Source organism: Arvicola amphibius, chromosome 9, assembly GCF_903992535.2.
Source record: "Arvicola amphibius chromosome 9, mArvAmp1.2, whole genome shotgun sequence".
In the NCBI taxonomy this organism is placed as follows: Eukaryota; Metazoa; Chordata; class Mammalia; order Rodentia; family Cricetidae; genus Arvicola; species Arvicola amphibius.
The window spans coordinates 94,965,418-94,973,690 of NC_052055.2; the positions used below are offsets into that span (position 1 = coordinate 94,965,418).

The window sequence follows — 8,273 nt, forward strand, 5'->3', positions numbered from 1 at the left end:
GAGTAAGTGAAGACACTGAGAATTCATGGTCCAGTCTGTGCTCAGAGCAGCTGAGTGTAGTTATTAAGCAGGGTCTGAACCAAGGACTTAACAATTCTTTTTTTTTTTTTTAAGACAAGGTTTCTCTGTGTAGCTTTGGCTGTCTTGGACTTCGACCAGGCTAGCTTCAAATTCAGTAAAGCTACCTGCCTCTCTAGTGCTGGGATTAAAGGTGTAGCACCACTGCCTGGTCAGCATACACTTCTTAGCAACAGTGTTTCTTGAGCTTCTAACAAACATGGGCATTCTCATGCAAGGACTTTTTGCTAGGCTGTAATAGCTAGAACGTTTTATCAATGGTAGCCTAACATGGCATGTTTTGTTTTATAGGTAAGAACTGGTACACCAGAAGGGTGTACCCCAGATGCCTGTCTCGGGGGGGGGGGGGGAAGAGGTAGAGTAAGGTCAGTGCTTAAGACAATGGTGCCCTAGACAGGGTCTATGTAGCCCGGACTGTCCTGGAGTTCTCGCTATATGGACTAGGCTGGCCTAGAATTGAGATCCTCCTGCCTCTGCATGCTAAAGGTGTATGCCACCACATCCAGCTGTTATTTTTTAGTACCTGACTTTGACATACCTTTTATTTAGAGAATTATGATTTCTAGAATAGATTTATAGGGATAGAATCTGTTCTCCAACATTTGGCAAGAGTTTAAGGAAGCCAAGCTTGGTGGTTTTGTTTTATTTTACTAATTAGTGTTCTGACAGTGGCGAAGGAACAGAACTCCAGATGTTTGATACGTTCTTCTTATTCTTAGGATTAGAGGAATGAGCCTTGAGCCCCTGTAGGAATGACCCACATCTGAACTAAACAGGTGACTTCTCTCAGTGCCCCAAAGTGGCCACCACCATTTTGAAGATGTCACTGGGCAAAGAATAGCACACAACCAAACACTGTTTTAAACGACAAGTTTCGAAGACTCACTGTGGGAAACAGCTTTATAGCTGATATGCATGTCTAACCTCTAGCTAGCCCAGGGTAGCTCTAGCTGTAGCCCAACGCAAAATTGAAAACTTAAAATAGCATTTCAAGGAAGGTGTATGTGCATTTTTAAAGCTTGATTGTGTGGTTCTTGAGTGTGAACAAGTGTCCTGTCAACATATCAAAAGGATGGTTGCATGAGTTTTTAAGAAAATAACATTTAACCTGTAGCCAACAAGGACAGAACTGGGACCTATGAATACATGCCTAAAACTTATTAACATATAAAAGCTGTCACAGTCTTGTTAAGCTGACACCAGGAAAAAATAATTCACCACGTTCATTTTAATGTAACTTCCAAGACCAGTGCAATGACCCACACCCTGCTAAGGTACGAGTTTGGAAGGGACCCTTGCAGTGAGAGCTGCAGCAAGACACAAGCAACTCAAAAATTTCTGCACATCAGAAGACAAGCTGTGTTGTGTGGCACACAGAGGAGAAATCAAGTGTCCATATTGATTTTTGGAATCCCAAATGAAATTCTCAAATACAGACCCTACAATGAGGAGGTCAAGATCACAATCGGGGTTTCACTAGGAAAACAGACTATAAAGGAGTAACTGTGCTTGGTGAACATTAGATGTACATAAGTTGGTAGCACCACTAGATTACCCTAGGTTTAGCATGTTTACATTAGGTAAAACCCTGCTTCAGCCCTGTCCTCCCATCTATCTGGGACTACTGACAGGATTGTGTAAACGTGGAAAAATTAAAAGCCAGCCTGTGGCAACAAGTTACCTATCATCTCCAAAAAAGTGAGACTGAATAAACCACAATCGACTTTATTAAGTGTAATTAAATGAGTTTAATTACCATAAGTTAAACTTCATGACATTTTTTTAGTTCAACTTAAATCTTCAAATCACCTGTCCAAAAAAAAGAACACTAATCAGTACATTTTAATAGAAGTTTTTTAAAAACACATTTTGGAATCCCAAAATACAACCACTTAAATTATTCAACAGCAATTTATTACCATTTTATCAATTTACAGAAACGAGGATCACTAAGTTTATAGGACACATTCTCATTTATACCTCATTTTAAGTACACCAACTTCATATATTTAGGTAACAGTTCCATAGTAAGTGTGGATCTCAGAATCTATGATCTACGGGGTAGTCTATTACAATATTTTGAATAGTTCTTGTTAACGGGTATTTTATCTGAGAAATTAGCAAGTAAGAAAACTGTCTACATTAGGAACATCCAAGACTTACAAAAGAACTGACACACAAACCTGAGATTCGGTTACTACAATGGGCCCACAGAAATAATGTTTTTCTCAGACTTCTCATCAGCCCAGCAGGTAACCTGCCGTTTGTCACAGAGACTGACTGACCTCATATTTTCAGTGAACGGGCACAGAGACTCCAACTCATGATTTTCTAGACTTTGCTGAGGAGAGAAGCCTCACAAAGCGTGTAGCAGACACCACTATAATGAGTGATTCAGAATGAAATGCTGATGTTTCTAAGGCTTTAAAAGCAAGACTGAGCTGGAATAAAGACATAGGTAGCTTTTCTAATGTAGTGTTGTGCCAGAGAAACACATCACATTATACCACAAAGCTATCTCTGCTTCAGGCCAACACCTAGTGCTTAGGAAATGGCAAAGCAATGTTTTCCTGACCTTAAGAACTGCTTTTGTCTAAAACAATGTCCGCAAGTTCCAGCTAATATTAGATACACACCGACTAAACCTCATCCTTCCTTGAGCAAATAATGAAACTGCTGCCCAATTTAGCTGTCTTACTCTGGAAGGGCTACTATTACTTTTACAATTCTAGCAGTCCTTGATTTGGTAAGTGTATCTAAAGGAACACTGATTCTGCCTTGATCAGGGTAGTTAGTTGAGACACTGATTATTTTTCTTAGCGTGGGAAGGCTTTTCCTAGCCCCTCTTGGAAAGTTGACCATAGGCAGGAAGCTTCCACCCTGGCATTACTGAGGTCAGACAGTGATTCGCTTCGGGAGGTTTTGTCATCGTGTGCCCACATAGAGAGCAAACTGTTGATGGAGACACTGCAATTCGGCCTTTTATTGTCATCATTCCTCAGCAGCCATAGGAAGAATCATCTGGGAAGAAAGGTTCAAGACCCCAATCAATTCAGCATATAAGAAACAATTACCTGCCAAGTGAGACCATGTGCTCACAAATCTGGTTTTCTGCTGAGAGAGCCAAAATATCAATCAATACTGCAGAGTGAAAAGCCAGGAGAGCAGGAACCACAGCAAACCATCGTCTGTGTCATGGACACTGCCTCTTTCAACCACTGCCTCCAATCTTCAAAACACTATTCAGAGTCAGAAGTGGTCCACATGCTTGTAATCTCACCACTGGGAAGGCTGAGGCAGAAGGATGGTGAATTCAAATTCAAATTGCATTAAACAGTGAGACCCTGCCTTAAAAATTCTTCAGCAATGGTAAATAATTAAAAACAATTTACCTTGCTCTAATCACAATATCCTTTGTAAAAGCCAGGCTTCATTTACTGTTGGAATGATGACATTTTCCCTGGTATGTCTTAAAAGACAGCACTAATCTACTTGGTAAATAATTCCTATTTGCACTGACCACAGTGGTTCAGTAAGAACTTGTAAACCCAGCTCTGAGACTCTTCATATAAGAAAGATTTTCTACTTCAACAGCTCATCATGTTCATCTGGTCGTACATTCTTTCAGTAAAATCCACGTTTTACTATGAAGTACTAGAATCCAACTGTAGAAAAATAGCTTAGTAGTGCCACTTTCACATGTCTTAGATTACAGTTCTAAGGATAAATTTAGCCTTTAAAATTGTATTTACTTGGTGCTGCCTTGGCATAAACCTCTGCAGTTCTCTGGAGACTTGGGGCAGCCCTGATGCTGATGCCTGTGAAGACGGAAGTGTATGGTGCCATGGTGCTGTCCTAGGGGCCAGCTGTAGGACATGGTATCCATGCATAAACAGACATTTGTAATGTGAAATTGTCAGTTATTACTACATACAAAAAATCTCAAATTGTACTGGACTCATTTTAAAAATGATGGCAATTCCAGGCTGGAACAATTCCTATGTATTATGGAAGCAGTATGTATAGTATTCCAATATACCTATGGCTGCTGGACACATAGACCATCCCATTTTGTTAGCCCACTAGTTCAGTGACTACTGAAAGCATGTGGTTCAAAAATGGGGAAGATCTACCTTCCATACTTGACACTAAATAGAAACACCCACAGTCAGCCTTCTGGAGCTTATTCAGGGTTATGACTGTAATGTTTAGAGAAGGACCTTTCAATGTTCTCCATCCTACCGGATTTCTACATCCCTTCCCACTGTACCCTAAAAACAGGACCATCAATGACCTATAGGCCAGGCGTGGTATGGGGAAATTCTATACTCAGTTGGATACCTCTCTCCTTCATCTCCAGTGGTTCCGCCAGCTGTCCTTACCCTGCCACAAGTTCCCACTTTTCAGGCTCCTGTGGCCAGAGATGACACAATCAGTAAGGACACTATCAGAGCATCTCTCAGCAGTCAGTGACAGACAGATTGCTGACGGAGGAAATGGATCACACCTAGGTAGGATTCAATGCCTTGAAACAAGACCATAACAGATCACTGGAAGCTAGAAGAAATGGTCCACCCATTTAGATAAGAAGTAGCTGAAGTTGATCAAAGCAGAACTTGTGAAGAAGATCAAGAATTAAGTTTGTGCTGGAGAAAAATGAAAAATAGATCTGAAAATGATACCTGATGAAGTTATTCCTAAACCTGTATGCAGAAGAGATGCTGTGAGGATACTTATCTTTTCCCTAGCAGAAGCCTCGAGAGACAGTACTAGATCTGGAGTGTTTTCTGACTCCTGTTTGTCTCACTGTCCTGTAAGTAGTTTCCAGCTGAGAGGATTAATGCAAAAATCAAGAAAGACTGTGGGTCAGTGACCTCCAGTGACTTGTGGTGCCAGCCAGAAACACTTCTTAAACCATTCTTTCCTTGGACTGGAGAGATGGTTCAGTGGCTGGAGAACCAGGTTCAATATCCAGTACCTACAAGGTGGCTCACAACCTTCTGTAACTCCAGTTCAATCAGATCGGATGCCCTCTTCTGGCCTCTTTTGGCACTAGCATGCAGATGGTACAAAGACATACATACAGGGAAAGTACCCATACACACAAATGAACTTTAAAAAAGCACTCTCAGTTTATCACTGAAGTGTAAAATATTTTGAATCAAGAATATATTTTTTCTCTGTCCTTTGGGCAAAGATAGGCTTTTATTAATAGACTTTTTATCCTTTGTAATTAATTTGTGTTGAATGTTGGGACTGACTATGCTAAATAAAATGTTACAATAAAATATTTTTGTCAATAAGCATTTATTTTTGTCTACAAGTAGACATGCAACACAAGTTTAGGATCAACAAGGATTCCTCACTCTTAAAAAATATATTTGACCACTCTAGAACTCAGGCAATGACCTTAATAGGCTTTACCTGTAGGAACACCAAGCAGAGAAAAAAGACAGATAAAGGTCACAGAGAACTGAACTAGGGTTAAAAATCTCATTAGAAAAATGTTAGTCTAACACAAAAATCAAAATTTTAATTTAAATCTTTTTAATTTTAAAGATTAGATCCACTGAAATATACTTATAATTTAAAACATCACAGTATGCCTATTTGATTTTTCTCATGAATCAAGTATTTTAATACTTTTAATGTGCAATACGGCATTCCCTGCCAATTTTTTTTGGTAGAAAAAACATGGATAAATGTCCTTCTCCTTCCGAGTGTCAAAAAAAAAAAAAAAATTAGGCAATAAGGTAAAAATGCAAATCATAAATCACTAGTGTTTTTTTTTTCCACAATTCAAAACAATAAAAAAGGTTGCTTGGTTTTGAAGTCTCTATGGACAATATAGTGCAAGACAGGTTGATTTCTCTCTTCCTCAGTTCCTTCTTTTTGGCTTGAACTCAAATCCTCTTGCCTCAGCCTCCTGAGTGCTGGGTTTAACAGCTGTACACACTGCCTATGGCAAGATTTCTCATTTTACAAGTTTAAAAGAGGTCCTCTGCTTCGGGGAAAAGTCCATTTGATCAACTACTGAATTATATTACACAATTCTACTTTAACTTAGTGAGCTTTGTCTAAAAGCCCGAGAAACAGAATCTTGGTTTACAGTACCACAGAAGCTAGTCTAGTACTCAGAAACCCCCCCCCCATCTGTGACAGTCTGACACAACAAATTTATGATATACATCATACTTTAGTAGATAATAGATACCAGGCTAATTAAAAGTCCTCTTAGGAAATAAAATATCTCAGCCCTTTGTATATCAAATCTGAATCTGAAAGATAAAGTAAAATAATATCCACGTTTTCAAGTATACAAAACTATGCCCTAGAGTAAAAAATTAAATGTCCTGTAGTTCAAGCCAGGCTCTGTCGTGAGGCTGTCAGTGAGGCTGTGTGCTAGCAGACGGATCCTCCATGTTGAGGGTCACTCCTGCCGGCTCCTACAACAAAGCATCAGAAGCCACCCTAGGTCAGTAGGTCTGTCCAACTCAGTTACACATTGGAGAAACAAATTATAGAAACCTTAAATAAAACTTACATGTAAAAATGACAACCCATGTCAAGAATGCCAGTAGAGAATACAGAAATACCCTTCCTTCAGTGTGACAGACAGGCTTTCTTTCCAGTGTTACCCGAGCCAACATTCACCCAGTGACTGCCTTTGAAGGACCTCTGTGTTTACACATCTCACAAGTGGGGACATGCTCTTGAGAAAAAATTTTTTTTTTCTGGACTCTGAACTCAGTGGCCCAAATCATAGTATCAACTTTGTCTCAACAGGATTCCTAAAAGCAAAATTCCTTACTATACTGAATATACTGCCCTGTAATGTCAGTTCAGTGTTAGCCAGAGATATGGTGAGATCAAGGCCCAGCTTTACGATCCTGTGAAATCCATTCCCTAATGCTCCCACTCTAAATGTATTCCTTTTCCTTTTTCCTCTAGTATTGATTTAAATTTAAAATTTATAGGAGTTTGGAAGATGGTTCAGCTCATAAGTGCTTACTACCTCAGCCCAACCCCCAGAACACTCATAAAAAAGATGGGCCTGGTAATGTGTGCTTGTAATCCCAGAGCTAGAGAAAGTGGACAGGGATGATGGATCCTGTGGCTCCCCAGTCAGCGTAGCTTACGTAGGGGAAGTCCCATGTCAATGGGAGACTTTCGCCTCAAAAAATAAGGTAGATGATGCCTTGATGGTGACCTCTGGCCTACACACATGTGCACTTACACCTGCATACACATGTGGCAGGTCCACCTTCCAATACACACATATATATACACAATACAAACTGAAGTTCTAAACATTTCTATAAGTTTTCCTAAACACATTAAAAGACACACTGATTCAATTTGAATTTTACTGTTTTTGAAAATCTTTAGATGAACCAAGAATTCAAAATTAAGAAGCATCAATTATTCATCTATAGTTCAATTCTGCTAAAATATTTCTTTTAACAGACAATATAAAAATTTATTTTATATGGATGGGGTATTTTGCCTCTATGTATGTATGCACGCACGTATGTACAACATGCACTGTCTGGTGCTTGTAGAGGCCAAAGAGGGTACAGAATTTCCAGGAACTGGAGTTACAGATGTTTTGAGTCATCATGTGAGTGCTGATAATGGATCTCAGGGTCTGAAGAGCAGCCAGTGCTCTTAACCATGAAGCCATCTCTATAAGAGCCCCCTCTTTTGTTTGGGGGTGAGGGGGTCTCACAATGCAGTCCTAGCTGGCCTGAAACTCCCTATATAAACCAGCCCTGGCCTCACACTCACAAAGATCCACATGCCTCTGCCTCTCAAGTGCTGGGATTAAAGATATCAAGCCAGGTTCAAAATAATTTCACAATGAGTCTTTAAAGATGCAGAAGAGGGCCAGTAAGACGGTTCAGAGGGTAAACGTACTCGTTGCCAAGCCTGACAATCAGAGTTTGATCCCTGGGACCCATGGCAGAAGGATAAAAGCCAACTACCACTTGCATGATGGTACCCACAACAAATAAATGAATAAATTGATTAAAAGGGGGTAGAAAATGGGACAGAGCTCAGTTGGTAGAGTGCTGGTGCATACAACCCGGGTTTGATCCCAAGCACTGCACAAAACCCTTGGTGGGTAACGCATGCCTATAACCTCAGCACTTGGGAGGGTGTGGTCATATAATCAGAAGTTCAAAGTCACCCTC

The 8,273-nt window shown here is 40.0% G+C and overlaps 1 non-coding gene across 1 annotated transcript; it reads right to left on the reverse strand.

The window, feature by feature from the left end:
* Positions 1 to 2,966: 2,966 nt before the first annotated feature.
* On the reverse strand, positions 2,967 to 3,081 carry LOC119824120. The gene has a single exon (XR_005287053.1). It is a non-coding gene; the product is annotated as a small nucleolar RNA SNORD89 (small nucleolar RNA).
* Positions 3,082 to 8,273: the final 5,192 nt, after the last annotated feature.